This window comes from Anoplolepis gracilipes, chromosome 7 (genome assembly GCF_047496725.1).
Source record: "Anoplolepis gracilipes chromosome 7, ASM4749672v1, whole genome shotgun sequence".
NCBI classification, from domain to species: Eukaryota; Metazoa; Arthropoda; class Insecta; order Hymenoptera; family Formicidae; genus Anoplolepis; species Anoplolepis gracilipes.
Genome location: NC_132976.1, coordinates 11,649,082 through 11,676,994, shown reverse-complemented (window position 1 = coordinate 11,676,994; position 27,913 = coordinate 11,649,082). Strand labels below are relative to the sequence as shown.

The following is a 27,913-nucleotide window of genomic DNA, read 5'->3' as shown; positions in this document are numbered from 1 at the left end:
TCCTATTGTGTCTGCAATGACGCGCAATGGTGCTGTTTGATTCGATCGAGATGTGGAAGGAGGTGTCTGATTGAATCGAGGGAGGATTCCATAGCAACCGCGTCGCAATCGAAAGTTAGGACAGATCGTTAACTAGCAATGGACATCCTGTTGAGTGTGAGAAAAGCTGTGATCTAGATCACTATCTTGTTATTTACCGACAGTGACGTTCGACGTTTGACATTGATTATATTTTTCTCATCTCAAGATAAAGATACCGTTAGGCATCAATTCTTATAATATCTAAGAATTTACATTGCTATTTATTTACTTTACATTATTATTGTCTATTTAAAATAAGATTCTAATTATATAATTTTATTTTTTGGAAGCAATACTTGAAAATATTTTCTTAAAAAATATACTTTGCCAGCAGGTAATTAAATTAGATATTTTTAAGTACACATTATATTTTAATAAAATTAGGGAATAGATATTATGTTTCTAATTTTATTGTTATGGATTTAGAGACTATATCGATTAGTTTTAGAAATTGAAATTTGATCAGAGCGGATATGTTTATTTAGTTAACGATTTTAATTGCAATTTAAAGAAAAGCTAATATGTTTTATCTCACGCGAAAAAACAGGTTAAAAATTTTTTTATCAGTTTTAAATGCGATAAATAAATAAATAAATTGACAGATAAATAGAGGTGCTCGAGAAAAAGCGCAAAGATAATAATACTAATGACTTAAGTAATGGGACGTGTTTAATTTTAAGTTAAAGTCAAGATGACATACTTGTTCATGTTTTTAAAATTCTTAGATAAGAAAGATAAATAGGTAGGTATTTTTATCGCTGCAAGAGAAAGAGAAAATTGTGACATCATCCTTTCCTGCTCGATCGTAGTTCATCCACACGCGCAGAATAAAGTTCGACGTATTTCGGTAAATCTTGGCGGTTTCTCGGCTTTTTCATTGATGGTGCAATTTTTGAATATACATGAGAAGCGACGATAGCGGGCGCGACCGTGCCATAAACTTCGCATATAAGCCGTCGAAATCTCCGTACTCTTCTCCCACAACTTTGTCGTAGCGCGAACGGGACGAGTCCCCTCCCTCTCCCCCTGCCACCGACCTGAAAACGAAAGAACGAAACAAAGCGAATGAACAAAAGAACGTATTCTCCGTCGTTTCTCTCTCTTTCTGTCGCTTTCTGTCGCCGGAAACAAAAGCGCTTTCGTACTTTCGCGGCGAAGTGTAAATCGGATTTTAATAAGACCGGCGATGGACGTTCTACACATTCTTTAAGGTTTATTATCACACGACAAGACACCTTGATGATGACTGCTGACACAGATTCTTAAAATAAATGTCAGTCATAATTTTAAGAATTGATGATATGTTTCAATGGCGAATTATGACGCTTACAAGCTTACAAGATGATATTTAAATATAAAATTAAGAATACTTTAAAAAGGATGTAAAATATTTTTGAATATTAATAATATGATAAATCTCTTATATGAAAAGAGAAAAGAATAATATTTGCTTTTGTAAAGCTTTCGCAAATTTGGAAGTGTTACGATAGAATTCATTACAAATAAAAAACTAGGCAGAGAAAATAAGAGCATGAATTAATAATGCCGCGATACTAGGCGTCATTATCGTAAAAATGAGTTTTAAATGACAACAATGTCACGCTGGAAAGCTGAAACTTTATTTTCATTAATTAACTCAACCGCTGTTCCGTAATCGCGCTGGGAAATCGTTAAACTGGGACACTGTGTAATGAGCGAGTCTAGAGAGAGAGTCTATGAGAGAGTTTCAGGATGGTTGTCGTTTAACCCTTTTCGTTAGCAATGGTAGGTCACAGTCGCATCTCCGCAAAGTGTTCACTTTGTAGGAATGGCACTTCAACGGAAACTGACATCTCTGTACTTTTCATGATCCGGATGCAGCAATTTGTTGAAATGTTCTTCTTACATACACATTCACACACATACTTCTATAAGAACATAAATACAAGACATCCCAGAATTTTTTATCCTTTTTCACAAGCGAGAATTAAGAGCAACATATTTGTATCTATTTAAATAAGAGTTTATGTATTATTTAATTTATGTCTCAGAAAAGAGAATTTAATCTCATATAAAAATTGTATTTTTAATTCGACAATTATATAATTTTTATAATTCAGTTAAATAAAAATATAAAAAACTGCATTAGAAAATTTGTCATCAAAATGAAGAAAAAGATTTTAATCTTCCTTATTGAACGTTCAATATTCATAACTATTGGTGCAAAAGTTTAATTGCGTAGTAAGACGGTATAATATATAAACGCGCATGGGAAATGCATATATTTTGCGTCTCTCTGTGAACTTCCGGGTTTCCCTTAATTCCAGCTCTACATGATAACTACGCTCCTATTAGTTACTTGGGGAGGGTTACGAACGCCCCTAGAGGCTCTCGTGGTCCGATTTAAAGAGTCAATAAATCGCGCGGCCAGGAAAAGGGCCCCGGAGGGAGGCAGAGAAGGGGAGATAGAACGAGGCTCGAGCGCGATAGTTCGCCGCATTAATAACGCGGCTGGGACACGATTTCGCGCTCTTTATTGCCGGTCGGTGCACATATCGGCGCGACCATCCATCGTCCAGGATCTCTCGGGTTTGCGCACGACATATCCGCTTACGGGATATATCGCGACGACAACGACGACGACGACGGCGCTAAGGTACCTCGTATAACGTACCGCTAGTTTATTGCCTGGCCGAGAACAGGCGAGAGAACCTTGCCGCTGCACCAGCACGTGCACGTTAATGAAACCTACGGTTGACGGCCTCGTATCCGCAGGTGTGTACTTTTTCCTTTTTTTTTTTTTTTTTTTTTTTTTTTTTAATTGAGGAACATAAAGGTAAAAACTATCGTGTTGCGGATATAGAATAAAGAACGTATTTCGCGTTGTCTTGGAATGTATATTTCGATAAGTTTGCGTTTTTAATTTCTTTTTTAAGCAACATAAACGTTTTTTCAGAAAATAATTTAATATATGATTGACAATATAGGTGACTACTAAACACTGCAGCTTTCAGAGTATATTCCCTGACAAAATTTGACGTTGGTTCTTTCTTTGTAAAAATTTGAATAGAATAGTTTAATATTAAATTATTGTTGATAAAATAGAAGAGAGAAATATATATATATAAATATATATATATAAATATACGATGATTTAACGACAAATTTGTTTGCAGTCTTGTATATTTCTTCGTAAGCAAAAAATATGTACAGTAATTATTTATAAGTAATTTCTTCCTCGAGTCGACCAGAGAAAATACATTTTATGACAGAACACGGATAGGGCTTCGAAAACATGATAGCGCTCTGAAAAATCACGAGGCGCGTATAAAGATTGACGTGGGGTATGTACGAAAATTGACGGTCGAACCGCTAACGATATCGACTTTATTTCTGCCCGTTAAGCTCGAAACTTCAGTTCAGCGGAGTTTCATGCGGCCGGCAGATCCGATAATAAAAGCCAGCAGGCCGACGTTTACGACTGGCCGCGACTATATCGCGCCTTGCCTTGCCTTGCCTTGCCTGTGTATTTCGCTGGCATACATACATAATACGTACGTATCACTTACGCCGACAGTTATGCCTTTATTTATGGGCGGCGTGTGACGCGTTGCGTTGCGTTGCGTTGCGTTGCGTAGCGATAAAAGATCGACGCGTATCGACGCTCGACGCATCGCGTCGTGCAGCGTCGCATTCCCGTGTGATTTTGCGCCCGGCTTGATTTCTTATTAAGATACCGGGGCTGAACCTATGGACAGCCTCGACACGGATACGTCCCGTAGATAAGGATCGGCCTCTCCACAATAGTTGCCTGGCAGAAACGAGCTGCTGCTGTCGTCGCATACAAAGAAGCGCTTTATGAATGAGCATCTGCAGTTGCACACCGTCGCATTCCGATAACGTGCCGCTGGAACGTTGATTAACCTTTTACTGGGATATACCGCGTCTCTCTCTCTCTCTCTCTGTTACGGAAAAATATGGTAATTGTAGATCGTGCACGGCGAAGACGGGAGGGAGGTATTCATGAAAAAGGTAACGAGCAATTTAACTGTCACCGCGTTCTCCTTCCCATTCTTTGAAATGAGAAACTCTTACAATCACGGACATTGAAAATAACATAAAGACGCTTTACGCAGACGAATAACTAAATTTTTTTATAGATTTGGGAATCCAATCCAACGTTGTCTGAAGTAAAAAAAATCTAGAAATTACAATCATAATAATACACAATAAAACATTTTTATTTTTACGATATAAAAATTGATTTGATATATAATCAATTTTTTTTTCTTGACTATTAATTGACTTCGTGAACTCGTCGAAAAAAGTGCGTAAGAAAAAGAATCGACGATAGTATTGTACACTATGTACGTAAGCCAATCTCCGGTGCGTAGTTCTATTCAACCGACGGATATATGTCGCATTAATTATATCTCTGTCAATGCGTCGTCAGACCGAAGCAGCGTGTCAGTAACCACAGTCGGCCATTGTTCGCCGGGCTAGTTGGATACCTGACAGTGGTCACCACGGGAATTGTTGCGCTTATTAGCTCCCCCGAAGTGCCTAGCGACCAACGTCGTTGAGGGTACAATATTGAGAAACGTCCTGATATATTAAACGTAATTGGTGGCGATATAAAATATCCGTAATTCGATTGCAAATAAAAATATTCACGACTAATGTCACATTTAAATTAAGCAATAAATATTTATGAATATAGAGAATACTTTATACAGAAATGTACGAAAACTATATTTGTATTAAAAAAGTTTCACATTTTCTCTATTTTAGAGAAATCAATACTTTTTCAACGGCGAAATACAGGTTTGAAGTTTTAAGTGATAAACGATTAAAATTATCTGAAGAATTTGACTGACGGACGTTCGATTACAAATGAATTTTATTTTAAGAACTTTCTCTATGATTTTTTTAATGAAGAGACTAATGTGAATACAGATACAAATATTAATAAAGATTAAGAATTATATTCTTAACATGCGTTTAATCAAAGGAAATGTGTATAATTAAAAAATAATTGATTATTACACAGTTTCTCTTTGCGTTCGGTAAGAACAAAGAAGAGATTGATTATTAATTATTCAAAAATGGAAATGACGATGCGCATCACCATACGTGAAAACGAGCTTATTACTATCCAGAGAATGTTCTGATTTAGTCGATTTGATTGGCCTTTAGAACAATTGATACACTTTGCCGATGATTAATCGATATTAACAATGTACTGTATGCGCAATGCGCTAAGTAAATAATCAGATTTGCCCTACACCGTGACTAACATGTTTAAAGATTTAACTTGTCTCATACGCTCTCAACATATTTGAGATTTGAAGCATATAACTTCGATATATTCGAACATCATTTAATATTCAGAAACATTTTACCTTTTTATTCGTGTTTGAAAATTTTATATAGCAATCGGTAAACTATTTGACGCGACGTTGATATAAAACGATCTGAGCAAATAAAATGTTAATATTATGATGAAGGATTAAATAAATTTCTATTTAAAATAATACCGTCGTGGCCAATAAAGCTTTAAATAAATAAAATATTATGCGCATAATACAAGAGTTAAGAGTTGCGCTTCCTCTCGTGTTAAAATTAAAATTAAAATTCAATCTAAATAGAGTCTCTCAATAATTAAGTTTAACTCAACTAACGGATACGTAATTGTTTTGAAATTTATGGATGAAGCTCTGGCGCGCGCATATGTGTTTGTATGACATATACAAACAAGCACTATCCACGTTCGTGTGAGCTGGTATAAGTTAATACTCGGCCGAGGTTACCTCCGCTTCCGGCGTTCTCGAGTTCTCCGGTACAGCGTAACAATTGAAAATCGGTCCAGCGAAATATTTTCCATAGTGCGGCTCGGTGAAACCGGTCGGTCGGTCGGTCGGTCGGTCTTTTGTAGCACCGCGCCAGAAAGTGCGACGCAGGAAGATGAAAGCCGGAAAAAAAGGAATGCGCGCACGTGGTATGGCCGTGGAGAGTAGGTGGATAAAGAGAGGCAAGGTAGGATCCGCGAATAAAGAGATGTGATAGAAAGAGGATGACCGCGAATAAAGAGGCGCGGGCGGACGAGAGGAAGAGAGACAGGAGGCAGGGAGGGAAAAAGGAGAAGGAGGACGCGGCACAGGCTCTCTCTTCACTTTTCATCCAATATTCAACAAAGGTTCATTCAATTCATCTTTACACGCTAGCGCATGAAACACCGCGCGACGTATGCAAATGGCTGGTGACAAATGATCTTGTTATTCCCGTCGCTCCTCTCGCTCCCGGCCGCCGTGTCCGTTCAGGCATTATACGATGTCGTGCGTCCCTTTGAACCCGGGCGCCGGCATTTCCCCTGCACGTCGTCGCTCGATGCGTTCGCGCTCGCGCGTCGCGTCGCGTCGCGTCGCGTCGCGTTCGAGCGTGAATTGCGCTCACAAGAGCGGAGCGAATAGCGCGAAGGTGAACGAAAATTCAGAATCCAATCAATCAATTGTAGAAAGAATAATAAAATCCTGCCATTTTGATCTATTTTTTATAATGTTGTAACATATTTTATTCAATTGTAATCATTTTATTTCACCATCAATATATATCGTATGAAGTGCATCGTTTATCTCACATTATCTTACGCTGTTGTATACTGTGTAGATTATTGTTATAGATTATTTTTGCCAAAATTTCTTGAGCGTGTTATCATATTGTATAAATGGGAAAAAAAATGAGATAAGAAAAATTCTCCATTAATGAAAGAAAAATGATTTGGATTACTTACAATTGTCTGTTTAATCAGACGGGAAAGCATTAAAGTGGGCCAAAGTGTCTGCAATTGACGTTGTAATCGATCTAGACCTCTCGGATCGAAGGGTACGGCGTCGAGAGAAATTACAGGGGAACGTCGGAGGATTCGCGACACCGAGAGAGAAATCTCGCGCCGTTTACGATTCTCTCGTTCCCCTTTCATCTGGGGGTTTTTTTTTTTTTTTTTGCACGCCGACGTGTGTAATCTTCCTGGACGTGACCGTGGACGTTGTTGAAATTTTTCGGAGAGGGCCGAGGGCGAAAACGAGTTTTCGTTTCCTTGCTAGAGAACAGGGCACGTTACTTTTCAAAACAGTTCGCCAAAAATCATAAGACAAATACGTGAACGCCGTCACATATTACACGATTCGTATTTACGTTCCTGATACGATGTGAGGAAGAAAAATAACCGCAACCTTGATGACAGAATGGATTTTACTCGACAACTCTCGCACGAACTTGGAAAATAATATAGAAAAACGATTACAGTTTCTCTGATCGAATACTCATTTTCCTTACGCTGTGGCTGTCATATAAATCGCAAGACAATCTCGAAAGAATTTCGATTCTCACGCGAGACGTATGTGTGCTCTCCGATATCGAACCTTCCCTCTCCGCCTCGGTATACTTTTCCTAGTTCTTTTTTTTATTTTATTAAAGTTATTTCGCGAGTGTGTGCGCCGAGACTTGGGCGTAACTTTTTTAATATTCGCTGCGTCTTCACTCGGAAGAAAACGTTTCTTATTATCCGGAAAATCGCGTAGATAACCTCCTTCTTCCCCCTCTCCCCTCCCTCCCCCCCCCGCCTTTCGAGTGAAAAATTTCCTGAGGACGCGTGCGTATTTCAAACCGACCAAGGAATATCGAGGGGGGGAGGGGGGGAGGAGAAAGGAAGAAAATTATTTAACCTCCCCCCCCCCCCCCATTAATGTCAGTCGCATTTACTCGTCTGGATGTATTCCTTTCGTCTTTTTCTGCCGTTTTCTCATTTTCACTTAAAGTTCATTTCTCTACCCCTCTCTTTCCCCATCTGCTTACTGTCTCTCTTCCTCTCGCGGCTTCGCGGTTTTCTCTTCTCTTTCTGCTCGGTTCGGTAACGTCGACGTCGGCAACCTACCGTAGCTCGTTATTTAACCTCCTCGCTTGACGACGGGGGAACGGCGGATTTGATTTCATTCGTTTCGCGGGAGAAGGATAATATTATGTTATTCTCGTAACTCTAATAATAACGCGGCTACTTGCGCTAACGACCTAAACGCTTACGCTAGTTAACCCAAAGTGCCTTATATACGCTGCAGATATAAGCCCGCGTGCTCGAGCCGTACATTAGTTTCCCAGAAGCGTCGAGAATTCGCCGGCTAAATGGGGAAAAAAATACGCCCCCGGCAATTTGCTTTAGCAAATGTTAAGCTGTTAACGTTCCGGTGTACAATTTTGTTTGGCGTTTTTATCACTTGTTCGGCTTACTAAAAGAATCTAAACGTCAGTTTATCGATAACGAATTAATAATTTTATTAATGCGCGCATGTTATATTGCGTTGTTGAAAATTTGTAATAAATATTATTAAATTAAATGTAAACGTATAACATATTTTTATATCATAGTCGGAAAGATTTTTTTTCTTAATTTTTCACCCCTCGAACTACGAATGGAGAACTGAAGTATATAATGCAGAAATCACACGAGACTTATCGAGTTCCTTTTAAAACTGTACAAGTGGCTAAGATATGAAAATTTGCAGGATATTCATCGTTAATTAAATTCCGAATCTGCTCGAAATGACTTTATCGCGATTATTTCGTTCGCGTCTTTCAATCTACTTCCATCTCTCCTTTCTCCTTGTATTCCTCATTTGACGAGGTGGTGCGAATTAATATTTCCTCGCAACGTTCGCATACCGAACTCGAGAGGAATCGAGAAGGGAACTCTCCATCGGCGCACTCTTTTATAAATATTTATCCTCATTTGAATCCATCAGGGACCGAGTTTCGGCCTCTCCCTTTTCTGCCTCTTTTCCCCCCGTCCGTTGTTCTTCGCGCCCTTCTCATCTCCGAGGCCGAACTCCCGGGCGTGTATTTGTTCTTGCAAATCTTTTATACGTTTCGCACGCGGATTTGCATCCATAACGGCCATGGACGACCCTAACCGGCTCTTCCATCTCGGCTTCTCCTTCCTGTGTCTCTCCCCTGTTTCTCTCCTGTTCTTCTTTTTCCGCTTTTCGTCTCAAGCGATGCGCTTGAAGTTTTCAACAATTCTGTCTGCTAAACTTGCATGTTTTTTGACGAAGTGGCAGTCGAACTCTTGCACTTTTGTCATTCATATCAGCATATTACTTTTTTAGATTGCTATATAAAAATAATTAATGAAAAAGAATAAAATCTAAAATAACATTAAATATAAAAATACAATAAAAAAATAAATAATTTTCTTACCTAGTTAAATATATTTAAAATCTGTTAGCTTTAACTTGCAAAATTACGTCGCTGATCGATCTTCGAAAAAGTGTCGAGTCAATAGTTGCTAAGCTCTTGAAGTAGTAGAAAGCAACTACGATCACTTTCATTGTTGCGTTGCAAAAAAATGACGTCTCGTCTCGTCTCGTCTCGTCTCGTTTCTGCGTAATTGATTTCTGGTCCACGGTCACGAGGCAGAGACACAGTATGCGCTTTCTCGTGCGATTCTCTCGTGCGATTCTCGAGGATATCACGGTCGACCTCGGTCAACGTGCAACGGGCGCTCTCTTCGTGGTGAGCCGGCAGAGTCCGTGCACTATTACTGTCTTTCCGAGAATATTAATTACATGGCGAACGAGACGGGAAAAGCCATTCCGGGCTTCGAGGAAACACGCTGAGGTCGACGAGAGCCGGCTTAACCCTTCCGCGTTCGAGATGGTTTACTTTTGCGTTTAACCCTTTCGCTCCTGCCGCTCGTGAACGTCGCTGCAATATTTAAGCGATCCCAACTTACCGGCTCGCTGGATAATTACTTTACTTTTACAAATTGCAAACTTTCTTACCTAATTGAAATGTAAATATTTTATTCCGCATTGACTTTTTATTATATAACGCTTTTTTTACGAAGTAAATTTTCTCAGCGGAAAATAATTTTCATATAAAAAGAGAAGATGTTAGAAAAATGTTCAGATAATTTTTTATCAGTTAAACGATTATGACATATCGTTACAAGGGTTGATTTTAGAGAATCATTTATTATTTATATAATATAATAGATACTACATTTATGACAAATAAATATATACGTTACAGCATTGTTTAGATAGTTTTTACTTTTAAAGCATAGTGTGCACGAGATTGTGAGTGTGTGTAAGTGTGAGATATATGTTATTTAAGATAATATTATACATGTCAATTTTCTTTTTAGTTGGGTATGTTTATAGATACATATTTATCTCTAAATATGACATGCATAATTTCTCTATGTTTTATAAGATCACTTATTCTGGCGGCTATTTTCATGTATATGTCCATCTCGCATTTATTTGTAGGATAAAAGTTGAGCACCATCGAAGCCGAACGAAGTCACGAATACGATTCTTGATGCACTTTTCTCTCTCTCTCTCTCTCTCTCTTCTCTCTCTCTCTCTCTCTCTCTCTCTCTCTCTCTCTCTCTCTCTCTCTCTCTCTCTCTCTCTCTCTCTCTCTCTCTCTCTCTCTCTCTCTCTCTCTCTCTCTCTCTCTCTCTCTCTCTCTCTCTCTCTCTCTCTCTCTCTCTCTCTCTCTCTCTCTCTCTCTCTCTCTCTCTCTCTCTCTCTCTCCCTTCTGCTCGCCCAGACTGCTCTTGAGTTTGATTATACGTCATGGCCTTCCGTTTCTTCTCTTTCTTCCTTTTTATACCTTCGGGTCTCTCCATTTATCCGGTAAACCCTTTAGCGTCGCAGGTGCGTGCGCGCACGATACGCGTATTGAATTCGCGCGAACGGCAGATGGATCGATCTTGTTCGCGAAATGTCACACGAAACGAAGATTAATCGTGGAATCGACCGCGTCCATTGTCGCGGGTTTTCCGATTTTGACGCTTGCCACGGAGGCGGTGATCGACAGTGATAACACGAAGGGATCGACGGACACTCGTTAAAGAAATCACTCTTCTCGTCACTCCTCAAGGCCAGATGAGATGTGTAGTGAAAGGCGAATATGTTTTCGTATATTACACCTTCAGCGAACATGTAAGACGCAACATCTTTTAGCTACTGTTCAGACAGTAACGATGCAAAAAAAAGATTGTCATAAGACAACCAAAAACATAATGTAAATATTATTTCATGCAACTTTAATATAGGTATACAATATACTGTATATATACATGTATATTTTTTTACATATATGTATGTGTGTATATGTAAATTATTTGATCATCTATTGTATAATGATTAGCGAATGGTTATTTCGCAGGTCAAGCGATTTGTCTTGCGTTGAAAGAATTATATTGCATAAATTTTTCTTACTTAGAGATTCTCGAAGTTATTTAGATTTTCGAGAACATTTGTTTCTTCTCATTGCATTAAAAAGTATCGCACACACATATTCTCCGTATGCCGTTACGTTCACATTGTTAGCTGTAATACGCTGCGACCCAGCGTCACAACGTTACTTAAAGCATCCGCTTCCGCAACATCTCGTTAGAGTGAATCAGCGAATATTGCGTTGGCACGCATGCCCAAAATCTCGCGAGCTTTTTTCGATGCCTATCTTTCTGTCTCTCGGGTGCGAGCGCAAAAAAAAAAAAAAAAAAAAAAAAAAAAAAGACGAGAAGAGACGGCCCCGCACGTTGCCAAAAACCGAAATGAAGCGCGCCTCAGGGGAAAAGCAATGCGCCGTCGACGACGATGGCTCTGGCAGCCATCGTCGTCATAGTTGTTGTACTCGTTTTCCAGTGTAATCGCAAAGATAAAACAAAAACCACGTACAAATAAAGGCAGTCGCAGCAAGGAGAATGAGAAAGGGAGAGGGAGAATGAGAGGGAAAGGTGACAGGATGAGAGGTCTAGATTTATTTAAGAATGGAAGAGACAAAAAAAAAAAAAAAAAACGAGAAAGAAAGGAGAGAACAAAAGAGTGGGACATATTAAAAAAATGTACAATGGAATATGTAGAATTATATAGGATAATTACAGAAGCAGAATACGTATTGTAACTTGTGCTACATATGTAATTGCGTGATGTAACGAATAAACTAAACGTTAATAAATGAGTAGAACATTGTAATAGCGAAATAATAGAGGTACTTTAGTTTACATTAAAACAAAATTGTATAATAAAAAGATAAATTTGATCGATACGATTAAGTTAAGTGAATATCTATAAAGTTGATATTTTGTTTGTGTGAAATAGAAAATAAAAGAAAAACCATTTTTTGTATATAATAAATTTTTATTAACAATTATTACCATTAACACAAAAAGTATTAAAAAATTAAAAATTTCAAATTAATCAAATTAAAAAGTTCAAAGTTTCAAATGTTAACGATAAATATAAATGTTAAGCCAGAAAAGAGAATCAAACTAAGAGTTTCAATCATTGTATATGTAGATTATAATATTAACAATAATGATATTAAAGATTGCAGTGACAATAACAATAGTAATAAAATGGTGGTCGTAATATTTTATGATCAATAAAGTATCATTTCGCAATAAGCAGAACATAATCTCGTGAACCAATACAGTAAGCGCCGGATCGAGGGAGGAAGAAGGTGGAGGAAGGGGGTGGCGGAAATAAGCAGAGTAGAAAGACTTCTTTCTTCTGTATCTCGGCCACGTAATGAACCGCGCCGTAAAGAATGAACAAAGATGTGGGGAGGGAAAGGAAAACTAGAATCTAAAAAGGGGAAGTAAAAGGTAAGAAGAGAAAAAAGTTCGAGTTGTGGAAGGGGGGAGGGGGAGAGGGCAGTGAAGGGAAATACAAGATGAACATAACCATGGCATCGGTTTCGCGATGCCAGCCAGCAACTCGGTGCCCCCCCCCCCCTCCCTCTCGAGAAGGGAACACCATCGCTGAATTTGGAGACTTAAATTTCCGGTTGGGGCACCGTACACTGGTCTTAGCCGACCCCTCGCGATGCCTAACCATCGCATCGGGTGAAAGAAAATCCAAGTAGTCGTAAAAGTCGCCTCTTGGCAGTCGTCTCGACGCCATTTCGGACGCCGTTTCGGCAATCGCGGCGTCTTAAGTAAAGTCCCTTATGATTTCGCGCTCAGAGTGTCTGCGAAAGGTTTTCGTGACAGATATCTAACTCTTTCTTGATTTTATGTCCTTGAACTTACAAACTTCAGATTTGATACCATCTGGCTTTTGAAATTTAAAGAAATGGAAAGATATTTTAAGAATTCATAGGAGAGGAGAAGTTTAAATGACGTGATTTGTACAGATTATAGCCTCGTAATTTCTAGAGGGAGTTAGCGTTCCATTTTCAAAATTTTTTTTTCTCCGTACTTTTATTCGAATTGAAATTCTTTAGAAAAGCAATTTTTATTTTAAATTTATTATACGTTCTTCTATATTTGAATATACGTCACTTATCAATTCAATGCAACACTCAATATAGCATTCGATAAATAGCGACCTATTAAATTTTATCATTACGTAAACATCAAATGTATTTCAATACTTTAAATTTCACTTTAACATACAAAAGGAACAAAACGTGCAATTCAATTAAAATTTGACATCTGACAAAGTTGCAGCGATTTTATTATGTATTTGTTAACGAAACAAAAAAAGACATGTTTAAAATGTCTTGAACAGAAATTTAACACGAAAAATTAAATCGAATACTCAAAACTTTTAATATATGTCATTTTAACATCGTTGAAAGGTAACGATTACACGTTTTAGCAGCTTCCGTTCCAATATTATTCCTTCATCATTAACTACGACGACGTTAGCGATTAAAGTTGGCGGTTGCGATCATCATCCGGGAGATTAGCGAAAATGGAATTTTCGCTTGCCGCACTTCTAATTCGATGCGCCGTCCCAGTTCGGGGATGGAGAAACTTCCGGTTAATGTTGCTAACGTTAATTTTAACGTGCAGTAAAGTTGTTCCACTTTCGCTACCATCGAAAAGGACCTCAAAGAGAAAGAGATGGAGAGAAGGGGCAAGGGGAGGAAATCGGCTGAAGGCCACCTGGAGATTTGAAGACACCTCAACGGTTGCGGCAGCAGCCTTTTAACGAGCCTTTTATGCCGTCAGCTTCATTATCTTCGTTAACGACCAGAAGTCGGTAGTTTGGTATGCAAATCGATTCGAATCGCGAGACATAAACCGACTGTCGGGTGTCAATGGAACTTCCGCGAAAGTTGCACGTAATTTGCATGACGTCCTGTCACATTTGCTATCGTGTCGACGTTGTAGGATAAAATTTTACAGAGTCAAAATTTCGAGTTTTGATTTATTGCAGATTCCAATTATCGTTTCCGAATAATACATGTGTTATGCTTTATCATAAAATGTTTTTTGAATTCATTTATTTTACTATGAATTATTTGACATATTCTGTCTCAATGAGCTTTTTCAACGTTGAAAATTAAAATACAGCTGTCGCCTGCACGTAATGTAAAAGGAAAAACTGTAGTAAGCAAAGTTACTAATGAGCTATACTCTAAAAAAAAAAATAGATTAAAAACTTGCAAATGAAAGGCTAGGGCGTGGAAAAAAAGTGGTTCATGTTTCGAGTAAAATATGATTAGCATTTCAATGTTAATAACGATAAAAAATCATAATTGCCCTGCGAAAAAACGATTATAGCATAGATACACGTGGTATTATGTCGTGCGCATAAACGTTATGACGTTTAACATCACGTCAAATGGGTTCTTAATACTTGTCTCGCAATTTTTCTTTTTGCATATTTCTTTCTGCGAATAACTCTTTATGAATTTGTTAATTCATACGCTGAATGCGTACATTAACATGTAATTACTATACTCTAACGCATTTTGCATTGATATCATCTGGAAAATGGATTGTTTTACGTTAACATTATGCACGATCATTCGTGCATTACATTCATATTTTATTTTTTACCTACGTTTTATATAATGGAGGAAATACGATTCATGCATAGTGAAAGAATTACATGTGTCTGTATTTTAATTGTTATTTCTCTATTAAATTTTTATATGATTAATTTTATGAAAATAAAAGTTTACATTTTCTTTGATCGTATAAAAATAATATATGATCCACTTTAAATACGCAAGATAAAAAAAATGTTAATTGAATTATATAGATATATAAAGATATACATATACATATACATATGTTGATGGCTATTTTTTCTTGTACAATTTTTCTATAACTTCTTAAAATATGACGGTATCGTAAATTTGAAAATTAACGCCATTATTATATGTCACGATCGTAAGTGCAACATTCAACGTCGTGTGAAATAAATCTTTAATGCTCGTCTCAATCTATTCTCCTGTACAGTTTTCTCTTGTAAATTCCCATTTTATGAGTGGCTCATTATTCACGATCGACATCGGATTTCTCTCGTGTCGCAGGTTCTTCTCCCTCGTTCTATTTTTCTCTTTCCGCATAACGAAATCAGCGACTCATTAGCGTGGATTCACGTTTGGGTCATCAATGTCATCTCATGAATTCCATTTAATTAATACGAAACGTGGTCCGATTACTGAGTGCTTCAAACAAAATCACGAATGACGACTATATTAAGTGTCATACTAAAAAAAGATGGAGTGGAGATAATATATAAGAAAAGTCCTTGCAAATACATATTATTGGGAAGCATATAATATAAAGTTGTGAAACCCAGAATTAATATTTTCTATATTATTTTTTATCGTTGAAATCATATTTATCCAAAACATCACAAACAAAAATATGTGACATATAAAAGTATAATTTTTTTATAAAACATAAGAGAATTTCAGATTATTGAAATTTTATTACATTAAATTGCTTATATAATGAATATGTGTTTTAAAAATATATATATTTCAATATCTGTCACAATAAACTTGTTGAAATTTTACAATGCTTTTTTTTTTTTGCAAAGATATAAACAAAATATGAAAGGAGAGAACACAATGCAAATTTTAAATGTAAAATACAAATAAAATTAAAGTATATTGCAATATATTTTTTTGAAATTATTTTTCGCAAAATTAATAACACACATTTTACTTTACTTCTTATTTTCTCTTTAATGCATTTATATTTTTTATCCAGATTTACAATTAGCAAGTCACATACTTACATTGCAAAACGCTCGCATGAAATGCATAAAATTCTTTTCGCACGATTTCCGGAATGCGAAGCGAACGGAATTATGGTGGCAAACGCGAGGATCGTAACGTCCACCGCATGTCGGACACAGAAAGCCCATTAAGAACGAACTCGTATGCTCAATGCCCAGCTTCGTAACAATGCGGCACTTTTGCTGGACAAACACACGCCCCCGCGAAACCCTTTCCCCGGTTAGGAACCTTTCCTCTTCCTGGAAGTTTAACAACGACAAAACGGTACACTCCACAAAATTCGTTGCCATTTGTCGTCGAATATATATAGCAAGGTTTGAGGGTTCCAAAGTTGACACGAGAAGTCATAATAATACAAACTCACACGATACACCACGGATAACAGTCGAGTGACGTAATATGTGGGAAATATCGCTATTTGAATATTATTTGATCAATTGAAACTTACAAATTCATAAGGCGGTTTAAGTGTCTACAAAGAGATTCAATTTTCATAGTAAATCTCGTATATCAATTCTCATCGGTTGTTGTGGGTCGCAAATTGAATTTTCTCAACCTGAAAGTTTTTAATTGTTTCAAGGCTAAATAAACATTGAAAGTAACGGAATGAACTTCTAAGACTTCTCCATTAATTTATATACCGAGAGGAATCAACCATGCGATACGCTTAAAGTAAAGTCACAGAGCGACACCAGTTTTGCAATAATCAAGATCGTAACCTCGGTCAAGCTTTCTGGTGGAGAGAGAAAAAAACAGAGAGAGAGAGAGAGAGAGAGAAGAAAAGAAGACTCGTGCACGAAGAGGCTCATACCAGAAAGATGAAAGAAGGCGTAGGAACGCGATGAGAAAATGAAAGGAAGCGACTAGAGAGCAACGAGAAAACGAGAGACACAGAGAAAGAGAGCGAGATAGCAAATGAGAGAAAAATCCGAGAGCTTCGTCGGCATCCGGTCTACTCGGCACGGCGGACTCATTAAGGGGTTATTTCAAAGTTTAACTGAATCGAGTCGGGAGGGAGAGATGATAAAAACTCAGAGCACCCTCCTTTTCCTTTCCCTCTCCTCTCTCGCCGCTCCTGTGTAACCCACCACTGTCTTCTTCCAATCCTGCCCGACACCCCCGCGTTCGGGCAGACTTCTTCATCCCCCCCCCCCCCCGTCGACACTCCGTACCGTTGGCAATATTAATTAACGTCATCCTGCAGCCGCAGTTCAGTTATTTGCAGTTTGTTAGCTGGGAGGATGCTAAATCGCAACGCTTTCCCTCCTTCTACTCCCCCTTCATCCTATCGTATCTTCCTTTTACCGCTTAGCAGCGCATCGCTATATCACTCGCTTTCGTATTGCATTATTAAAAGATGTGACATACTTTCTCTTTTCCGCTGAAATCGGGAATCGCGAAAATGAGAGAGAGAAATGTTCTCTGTTAAAATATAATCTCGACAAATAACAATTAAAATATTAATTGTCTTTATTATTTATAATCTCAATATAAGTAATTATTGAGGTCAAATATATTTAAGGTTTGATTCGTAATAATTAGTATTAGCAAATTTTAATATAAATATACGTTACAAGAAAATTTCAATTTCACATACATATACATACATTACGTTTTAATTTGACTTTGTTTTAGTACCTTTTTTAACCTTTATTCCGTACTGATGGATCATTTTTGTCTGTGATTTTTCTAACAACGTCAATTTCTCGAAAACAAATAATCATAAAATAATATATTTAAGTAAATTATTTTTCAAATTTATTATTTTAGTCTTTATTTAGAATGTTCAAAGAAGGTATATACATTTTTTCAGATTTTTTAAAAACACTTTTACATATTAATAAACTTACCGAAAATACGCTGACCCATCTGTACGGTTAGAAGGTGCCAAAAATAACAATACGGAGTAAGGGTTAATATTAAATTTTGTAAAATAAATTTTTATTTTTATACATACACACATTTTTCTCGAGACATCTCAATGTTGCGAGATCAGTTTTGAGACATGCAAGTAATAGATGTGAAAAGCTCTTGAATCGAAATTTTGAAGACGAACGAGGAAGACGGTACGTCTGCCATAGTCGCGCCGCGTCTGTCCCTTTTTCCTCCTCATTCAATTATAAAGTGATCAACGTCCACCCTCGCTCGGTGGCACGATTAACGATTCCAGATGGAAAACTTCAGCTCTACGTAATTCCCCTTTACACTCGGCGAAATCCGCTCGTTAGTGTGTAAAACGTACTCATACAATCTCACATATCTGCGCGCGTGAAAGCGGATACATCTATAGCTCTCTCATTCCAGCTCCTACGTTTAACGATAAGTCTTCCAGAATAGCTACCACTAAGACCCGGTATTCACAGATAGAAGTAGACTCTTCGTTTCTCGCGAAATGGATATCGGGCAAAAAGGAGTAAAAAAAAAAAAGCAAGATAAAATACTTCTCTTATCCGTTTAGAATAATCTTGATCGTGCATCTGCAAACTTTGTATTTTTTTTTTTTTTTTTTTAATGGAAAATAAATCGTATATCTATGTCTTTGGGAAAAGGAGGCTCAGGCAGGTAACGTTTTATCAGAAATAAAACTGTGTCACGAAGAATTTTATTATGTTAACGCTACTGTTTTACGTAAATATAGCCATAAATAAAAATTTTTTAATACATTAATCATTTGACAGGTGTCTGCTTACTTTCATCTATTAAAGAAAAAAAGATAATAGTAATATACACATTTGGATTTCGATAAAAACGATATAAATGTTAATACTGCAGATGCATGAGGCAACATATATTAGCATTAGGATGTTAGTAGAGAGCCGTACGTTCATTCGGCATGTATGCTAGGCGAGCTTTGCCTGCTTGACTTATCCACCTGATAAATACATGGAATCCTCGAGGAGGCTCGTTTCAGAGTTCCAACCTCATGTTACCGGCTATCCGGCGGCGTGTAAACAAATTGGCAGTAATGACGTTGCAATTTGTCAGATCGCCCGTGCCATACGAACGCGTGTGTGTATATGCGTTTCTACGTGTGTTGCGTAGGTAATATGTGAAGCCAAGATTGCTACCCTATATATGTGCTTGAAATCGCGCACTAGATACATGCTCTGTCTTATTTGCATATATGCACACTTGTAGCGAGTGTTTTATGCTAAAACTAACCGACAACCGTAATAAGCTAGAAGGATTTGAGAAAAATTGCATTTGATAATTTTTTCCTCGAAACGAAGAAATCAAGTATAGTAAAATAATTAATAATTATATTTTTAAAGATTTGCTTTTTATCTGTTATATTTTGCGTTTAAGAATAAACTGAAATTTCTTATTTTACTTTTTTATTCGAACAGGAGAGAGAAATATTATTTCAAGTATATAGTTATTTTTACGTTTTATTATAATGTATGTTTACTTCGTAATCGAGGGAGAGAGACAATTTGACGAGAAAACAAGCTTAAGTTAAAAGTCGGTGGCGCGCGCGCGTTTACCGTGTTGCCTCGTGTAATGTAATTAAAACGACTACGCGCATGTAAAAATTAGTCGGACGTTAGGCTAATGAAGAAACTTACTTAACGAGTTACGATGCGACTCAGCATTTTCTGAGCAAACCGCCAATTTAGCTATATATAACAATTTCAAGAAAAATATGTTACATAACCGTCGCAGTTTTTAGCACACGCACATATATCTACATACATTTGTGAAATATGTATAATATTTGAAATCAAAGTATACGGTAAAGTGTATGTTAATATTAATGTAGTAACATTACGTATGCTAATATGTAATATATATTTTTATGTTAATATTTATACCTTTGTAGATACCTGTCGGTAGTCAGGAATAAAATTTCACATTGAAATGACCTATTATACGTATGGAAACAGTTACAGCTTTCATTTTACCTAACACATAGGTGACAAAATATTTCAATATTCGTGAAACCAAAATTACTTTTAAAAAGAGGAGCCAATTACTTAGTTATATATACGTTAATTTTTATTGAAGTAAAATAATTCCTATTTGTTTTTTATTTTGTTATTTTTGAATTACCGCTTCTATCGTTATTCCCCGTCATTCGTGGAATAAAATATTCAAAATATGTATTTGTTAATATCAACTATTTTAAATCACATTAATTCTATTTTAGAGACTCATATATATATATATATATATATATATTATATATATGTAATGTAGGAAGTCTCTTTAAAGTCGTTAAAAATTTAAGCCTCCAGATTTAGTAAGTAACCCTCGTCACTCCGTGCCACGTCTCTCATGCTCTTTATTAACGTTGACGTCGCTAATGATCGATGGGATAGTAACGAGCATTTTTTATTTCTGTTTTAGGTAAGCAGACATTCGAGTCGAGCAGAAAGTGTGTTACGCTCGCGTATGTTAGTCGTCACCCACGTGGTCCATAAAGTGAGTATCCCCACCCACCGTCTTGTTCGATAATCAGCACGACGCATATACAAGGTGGCCGTTTATTACGGTGACCGTAAATTCTCGACGAAATGAGGGGAAGCCGAGTTATCTACTCTGTAGATAATCGCACTAATCGTTATCGCGACGTCTTATACATGCCTTCTATCCCTCGTTTCTCGCGCTTTCCATGGTATTTCTTCAAAATTAATTATTTAATTATTTTACGATTGGATAATGATAGGGAAAGCTCTCGCTTTTAATTCAAACATACTTAGAGTGACTACAAAGTAAAAATTTGTCGTTTAGCACGTTTTAACAAGTATAAATAAATTTTTTAAATAGATAAATGAATAATTGTGCAGGTGTAGCAAAATAAATTTTAATCACTTGTATATTTTTTAATAATTTGAATTTTATGATAAAAATATAAGCAAACATTCAACATCAATATTTCACATTAAAGATTTATATTTATTTTTTTAAATATATATTCTTTTTGATTTATACAACTTAAGCTTTTATAACAAAATAGACTGTTTTTTTTTTTTTTTTTTTTATATTGATTATATTGTCGTTTATTTACAATTACAATTGTACACATTTCACTTATCTAATATCTTTAAAAATCTGAATATATTTTCCAATTATATATATAAATATATTACTGATATATAAACTCATTTGAAGAGTAGATTTTAATACGAGAAGCGATTACTCATATGGATATGCATATAATGTACGTATAGAAATAATTATGATGGAAATTCTGGAAAAATCAATACCGATTCCGTTAGTAAAGAAGGAGCATAATTAATTCAGCAAGAAGAGGGATTGATCGTGACATATATTCACGAAACGATGTAGAGAACTCCGCTTTGATATTGCCAGGGTCACAGGGGCGGATGAACGCGTTTGGGGCGAGGTCAGAGGGGGAAAGGAAGCGAGACCGGTCGCTTTAATTACGCAGAGCCATTGTTGCGGCTGGTTGTTTATAATTAATCGTTCGAAAGCCTGTCCCTGCCAGCGACAGATATGACGGCCAATAAAGTACGTCGCTAGCAGCCGCTACCGGCCGGGCCGATGGGGAATTTCGGTTATGGCGGAATTTCGGTTTGTCGAAACGGCACACGCTGTATCGAAACGCGAGCGTGTCGCGGTCGATCGTCGCTAACGAGCGGCCGATCTCTAGCTTCCGGAAATAGCTCATCATGATTGAATGCGGATTCCATGTAACAGACGATGCGCTATCGAATCATTACGATTGTGAGTGATTGCAGTGTTATTGGTATTATCGAGTAAATTTAAATCAAGTATAAATAATAACAGTAACGCGATTTACGTAACAATCAAATCTAATAATCAAATGATAATAACGTGAAGCGTAGAATTAATACGAATTAAACCTCCTAATACTATTTAGTGTAATTCTGATTTAGTGAAATTAGAGACTAAACTTAGAGATTACTTATTCAAGGACTGTTAGTGTAGTCTCAACTTATTGCTAAACTTACCAACTATGAACTTAGAGATGAACTTAGAATCAATGCGGAGTTGAACTTGCTAGTGAAATTAGAGAGACTACTAATCCAAGCACTAGAAATATAACTCCAACTTAATGAGAATTTGTCATTAGTATCAACGTTACGCGTTTTACATGCAATGTAATGCAATAAAACGGTAGAATGCGTCACGTACTCTTTGCCAGAAGCGTTCAAATTATCTCTTCCATGTATTTGACAAGGGTGAAGAAGGGAGAAAAAGAGGGAGGGGACAATCTCTGCGGAGTTTGCTTTTTATGAGGTGCTCGACCATGCCAGATTCAAATGAGGCATGCTTTAATGCCGCCTCTGCGTGTTCGGCTATACCCGTCTTGCCAAGTCGAATAGCAACCCTTCTGTTTTCGTTTCCTTTCATTGGCATTAACCGTTACCATCGCTTGTGTTCCTTGACCGAGTTTTCTTCGCCGTCGACCTCTTGTTCGCAAGCGCGGACGCGTTCGTTATCAGTTTTCGGGAAATAATTCGTTTAACTTGTACAAAGCTTCCTTTTTTTCCCTCATTTACGAAATAAATCGCAAAGAAGGTTAAATCGTTTTCGTTTCGGACGTTTAACTTTACGGATGTAGAGATTACACGTTTGTTTGAGTAAACAAATCAATTGTTGTTATCAAATCAATTGTTGCAAATGATGAATAATAAAAGCCGATGAATGGATAATAAAAATGCTATTTTATTTACGTAATTATAGAATGAACTGTAACATTTTAACTGTACTAAAAGAAAATGGTAAAATTATAATCACACAATTAGATGCGAATAAAGTTACATAAATTTTATTCTATAATATTTTTTATAATTGGCTTCTAATATATAAAAACTAAACTTTTTTATTGAAATAATGGTAACAGAGAAATTATATAATAATAATTAAAAACTTTAAAACCTATTCATTATTATCTAGTTTATTATATTTCTAATATTTTTGTTAGCATCATGTTGTCTCACTACTAGAGATAATAAATTTTATATTTTATCAAAAACTATCAAAATTATTTAATTGAATGCAATTTTCTTTTTTACTAAATCACATTTTGTATTTCAAAGGTGTGTGGAAGTGAAATTTTTCAGGTACCAAAAACTATTAAATGGCGAATTAGAGACATTCCACGTGATTATTATCCTGATGGGGGAGTGCCAGCGGCATTCGCGGAATTAATTCTCATGTCAGTTTTTTTTTTCTTAATTGACTCCCCGCCATTGTTGAATCAGCGAACGTTAAATGACGCACGAGCGACATTAAAGCGCTAAATTTCCAGTGCGGCGAGCGCCGTTTCTTCTTCTTTCGGAAAGGAGAGCCAGGTCCCCTTTGTATTCCGTCCCCGAAGAAAAGCAGCCGGTTGTGACAGCGCGGATGAAATAATGCGCGAGTATGGGCGGTGAGAAGCAGGGTCGATATTCCAGAGGGGGCTCTCGAAAACTTTCCGCAGAAGTCACTCGATAAAGTGATTAGGTAACTTTCGGCGAGACGGAGGAAAGGGAAGAAAATGGAGAGGCAATCGGTCAACGGCCATTACAGGTTGTCCCGCCATCAAGACGAAATGACTTATTACGTCGCAAAACGGTTCGGATGCTTGCGTTTCGTGGGAGGAAGTTGTTAAAACGTGACTCGAAATGAAGTCAGATTTTATAATCTTACAATACCGCTTAACACACTTTGTGAACGATCAATCTGTATAAGGATCTTTAATTGAAAATAACATTAAGCAAATAAAAAAAAAAAAAACATACATTGGTTAGGTCTTTGTTGTCACAATTTGCATATTATTTTATGACAATGATAAAATTAATTTTTTTAATATATTTTTTTTAAACAAATTTTAATTTTGTAATTTCATTTAAATCGCATTTAAATAACCTAACCTAACCATTATTTAAATTATCGCAACACAATCATTATCATTTTAATCAAACAGCTTTTACCTCGTATAATTATTATCTATTATAATATTTAAGTTCGTTTTAGATTTTGTTATTAAAGGCTCGTAAACATATTCAGTGAATATTAGATTATATAATGTATACTCAACTATTTTAATGATTCAAACATGTCGTATAATTATTCATGAGCATCCCACCGGTAGCCGATCGATGCAATATTGTCCAATGTTACAAACTATCACTATCGCAAACTCAGAATTATCCCTTGGGACATCATTGCACCTTGCTATGCTTTCCCACGAGCACTGCCCAATTTGTGTACATTTCAACTACCATTTTGGGACACACGTGAGTGTACAACATTGTGTGGGCGCGAACACGACGGTGACAAGATTGCTCTTGACCCGTTGTGACTGCCGTTACATATCACATTGTTTTATCAACCGTACAATTTGTAATGACGAACGTCAGACTAGCATGGGATAAAACAAGGTGCCATGCTTTCATTGTTTATCATCGCACGTATTTCATAGCATATCATCTGCACACGTGCCAGTGGCGTAACTTTCAACCAGGAAGATGTGACAAATATAATTAATTGCATAATCAATTGTATAGCGATCAATTGAATATCGCCACTTAAAAATGTCCGAGAACATAAATTTATTTCAAAAACGGAATTTTTTTGTCATCTGTTTTGATTGTTTTATCATTGATCTTGTTTAATTTATTTAATTAGTGGTACATTATAAATATCGGTTTTTCATTGAGGGTTATTATAAAATTAATGCCTGTATTACTGTAAACTTTATATTATTTCCATGATACTAGCAATTTTACCGGTGTGTACTAACTACTTATTTAATGTGTTAATTGAACTATTGTTCCGCCATGTGCTAGCGTTACGCCACTATTCCCATCACGCATCACGTTTCAGCTTATGACATTATACGCGAGATGAATTCAAATGTTCGAAAGTCATCTCCGTTCGTTATATATTTAATGTTGCACATGGATATTACATTTGCATTCTCGAAAGTCTCTGCATTACTTGTTGGAACGTCATCGAGATATCAGATTAAACGAGGTGACAAAATGATGGATATTTATGTTTATTAAACGACACGATGACGCTGTTGATGTACTCGGAGATGAAGTACATACTCTCACGAGTCATCCCGTGTGATGCAGCGGATTTGCGATATGCGTATGCGCGCGCGTATTCATGTTGCATAGTACGCGCGTCGTGAAGTGATTGTTCGTCACTTACCATAATCAAGCACGTAGAATCAAGCCGGTTCGAACAAAGAAATTATTAAACCTCGAGACACTTTTTTGTTTTTAATATTTTCTCACTCGTGCGTTCTTAGATTGACGTTGTATTTTGAAAGAGCGAGACACGTCATGTCATAACTTACACTTTATTAAATATCATCCTCATGCTTATCTGTCTTCAACAAAATTATTCAACACACAGATAAACCATATTTTCTCTCGTCAGTGTAACGATTAAGCGGGGCCAATTATAAAACTCGTGATTTGAGAAAAGTTTTTCGAGAGCGGAAAAAAAAAATATATATATATATATATATATAATCGCGAAACGATTCAGGGAATATGCTCCTGCGTTATTCGACGCAAATCTTACGAAACGTTCCGTGGATGCTGCTGCGGCAAACTCGCGCACGCACACGCGTCACCGGATCGCGTGCGCGCGCGCGTGTGCACCACGTCACTCGCTCGCTCGCTCGCTCGTTCGTTCTAGCCAGCGGTAGAGCAGCCTTGTGGCCAAGGTTGCGCAACGGACGGGCGCAGCAGCACGTGGTGCGCCAGGCTGTGACGCAGAGCTTGGACACATACACGTACACGTCCGCGAATGCCGTACACGCATACTACTCGCACACACGAAGCATAACTAGGCGCGCTCGCGGCCCCGCCAATTGACTCAAATGCACATTTACCCTACATCCTCGCCGATTACATAATGAAACTCGGCGGAATCGCGCAGATCCCGGCCGATTTTTCTTTTCCTTTTAAACACGTGTATCGACGTAAGCGCGGTGATTTTCTATCTGAATATAGATCAGGTAGTTGCAAAAAAATTATTCGCATATGCAGATGAGTAATATTACATGTGATTTCGTAATAATGTTGAAATTGGAGAGGAAAAGAGAGACAGAGTTTTTATTTCATTTAAGCTCTCACATCATCAATGTCTCATTTACGTTTAAAACGAACTCATTGTGTTTTTAGATGTAAATGTCTTGAAATGTTTTGATAAATACGCTCATAATTATCAAAAATTCCTCTAACAATGAGAATATGCGAGTAATTATTGTATTTTTTAATGAATTAATCTATTTCATATATATATATTTCTTTTAATAATGTTTGTAAAACGTCCAATACAATAAAAAAATTGAAAAATATATACTACAAGAATATATTTCAGCAAATGAAGATTAAGAAGATAAATCCATGTAAAATATTTTGACAATAGGCTGAAGAAAATGCGAATTAACAGATGTATAGAAGCCAATATTGAAATGCCAAAGGAAGGGACGGATAATTTTTTACGCGTAGCGCATGTCTCGCGATTTTTAGTAACAGTGCTGCGGCCTTAACTTTTGCTCGCTACTGCGATATTGAAACGCGACGCAGCCCGTCGTCGCGGAATTTTTACGGCGTAATAATCGCGTTTCCTAGGACAGGCCACTGCAGTGCACATGGTCGTTTGCGTGGTGGATTGTCGATACGTAATGCCGCGGCTTGTTGCGGAGCACGTTCGCAAGAATATACGCGCGGCCGCTCGATTGTCGTACGAACGTGTAAGTGGGACAGTAAATGCCAATTGGGTAGCTTTATGCCGCGGCGAGTTATGTGCAAACTTTGTAAAAGTGAGTTATCGTCGCGAACCGACTTCATCATTGATCTCGGTTATGACGACGCGAACTCTTATAAGCGGTCTCAACAAAGTATGAGGGAAGTACGAAGTAACGTTATATAGGTATATATATATATGCGATATCGGGCCTCTTGATCGCTAAAATTTATATCCGATAACAATCCAAAGTGAATTTCTCGAGATATTGATTCGCGATGATTAAACGCTCTCTTTAGATTGAGTCATGTGACGAAATATTATGTCACTTGAATAAATATAACGTGCGTCATCGGATAGCAAACACGACGATTGGGCAAGAATGGCTTTCTTCTCATATTAAAAATGTATAACACATTTCTTTTCTCCTTTTTTTTTTTTTCTTCTCCCAAATTATTATTTCTGCGACACTCTGCGTATGAGTGGAGATAATTAGCAGTTTGTCTCGCGCGCGCGACGGTAATGTCTCGCAGCATAAATAAATAAATTACCGCGTGGGTTTTAAACGCAAGCGTTGAACGCGACGAGCGTAATCATCGACCGCTGTGCGCAATTACGATGTCATTATACGACTCACTGTTAATCGCTAATGACTTCTTGATCCCATCCCCGGAACTGTTTAATGGGGCGACATCCTGTGCGTGGCTCGGTAAGCTTCTAGTGGGGCTTGGAACCAGCTCGCCTCGATCGTTATGCGGATATTCAGGATATGAAGAGATTTCCCTCGAAAATGAGACTCATGATTACGTATTGCACGGAACGATTAATGTAGATGTTTAATAACTGCTTTCTCAAATTAATCCAAGCGTGCAAGAATACATAAAATATACGAAATTTAGTTTGTATGCAATATTTACATTTTGTATCACATCCCTTCAAAGAGGGGAGGTTTTTATATATTATATATATATATATATTGCGTGAAAAAAATTATAAAGTTTCAATTATATATTTATATATTATTATACGCAGGTACAATAATTCGCATCTGTTTACAACACATTTACAAGTATACTTTTATTTTAACTATAAATAATTAAACACAGAGGAACTT

At 36.9% G+C, this 27,913-nt stretch overlaps 1 protein-coding gene across 6 annotated transcripts in view; it reads left to right on the top strand.

Moving 5' to 3' along the window:
- The window catches only part of Rbp6 (RNA-binding protein 6), a 602,105-nt gene that overhangs the window by 91,340 nt on the left and 482,852 nt on the right, over positions 1-27,913 (top strand). The window contains exon 1 of one of the 6 annotated variants that reach the window (XM_072896320.1): positions 20,464-20,538. The exons of the other annotated variants lie outside the window; for them this stretch is intronic. The gene's annotated coding sequence lies outside the window, so the exon portion shown is untranslated. Of the gene's footprint in view, positions 1-20,463; positions 20,539-27,913 lie in introns of those variants that run through there. 6 annotated transcript variants of the gene reach the window in all.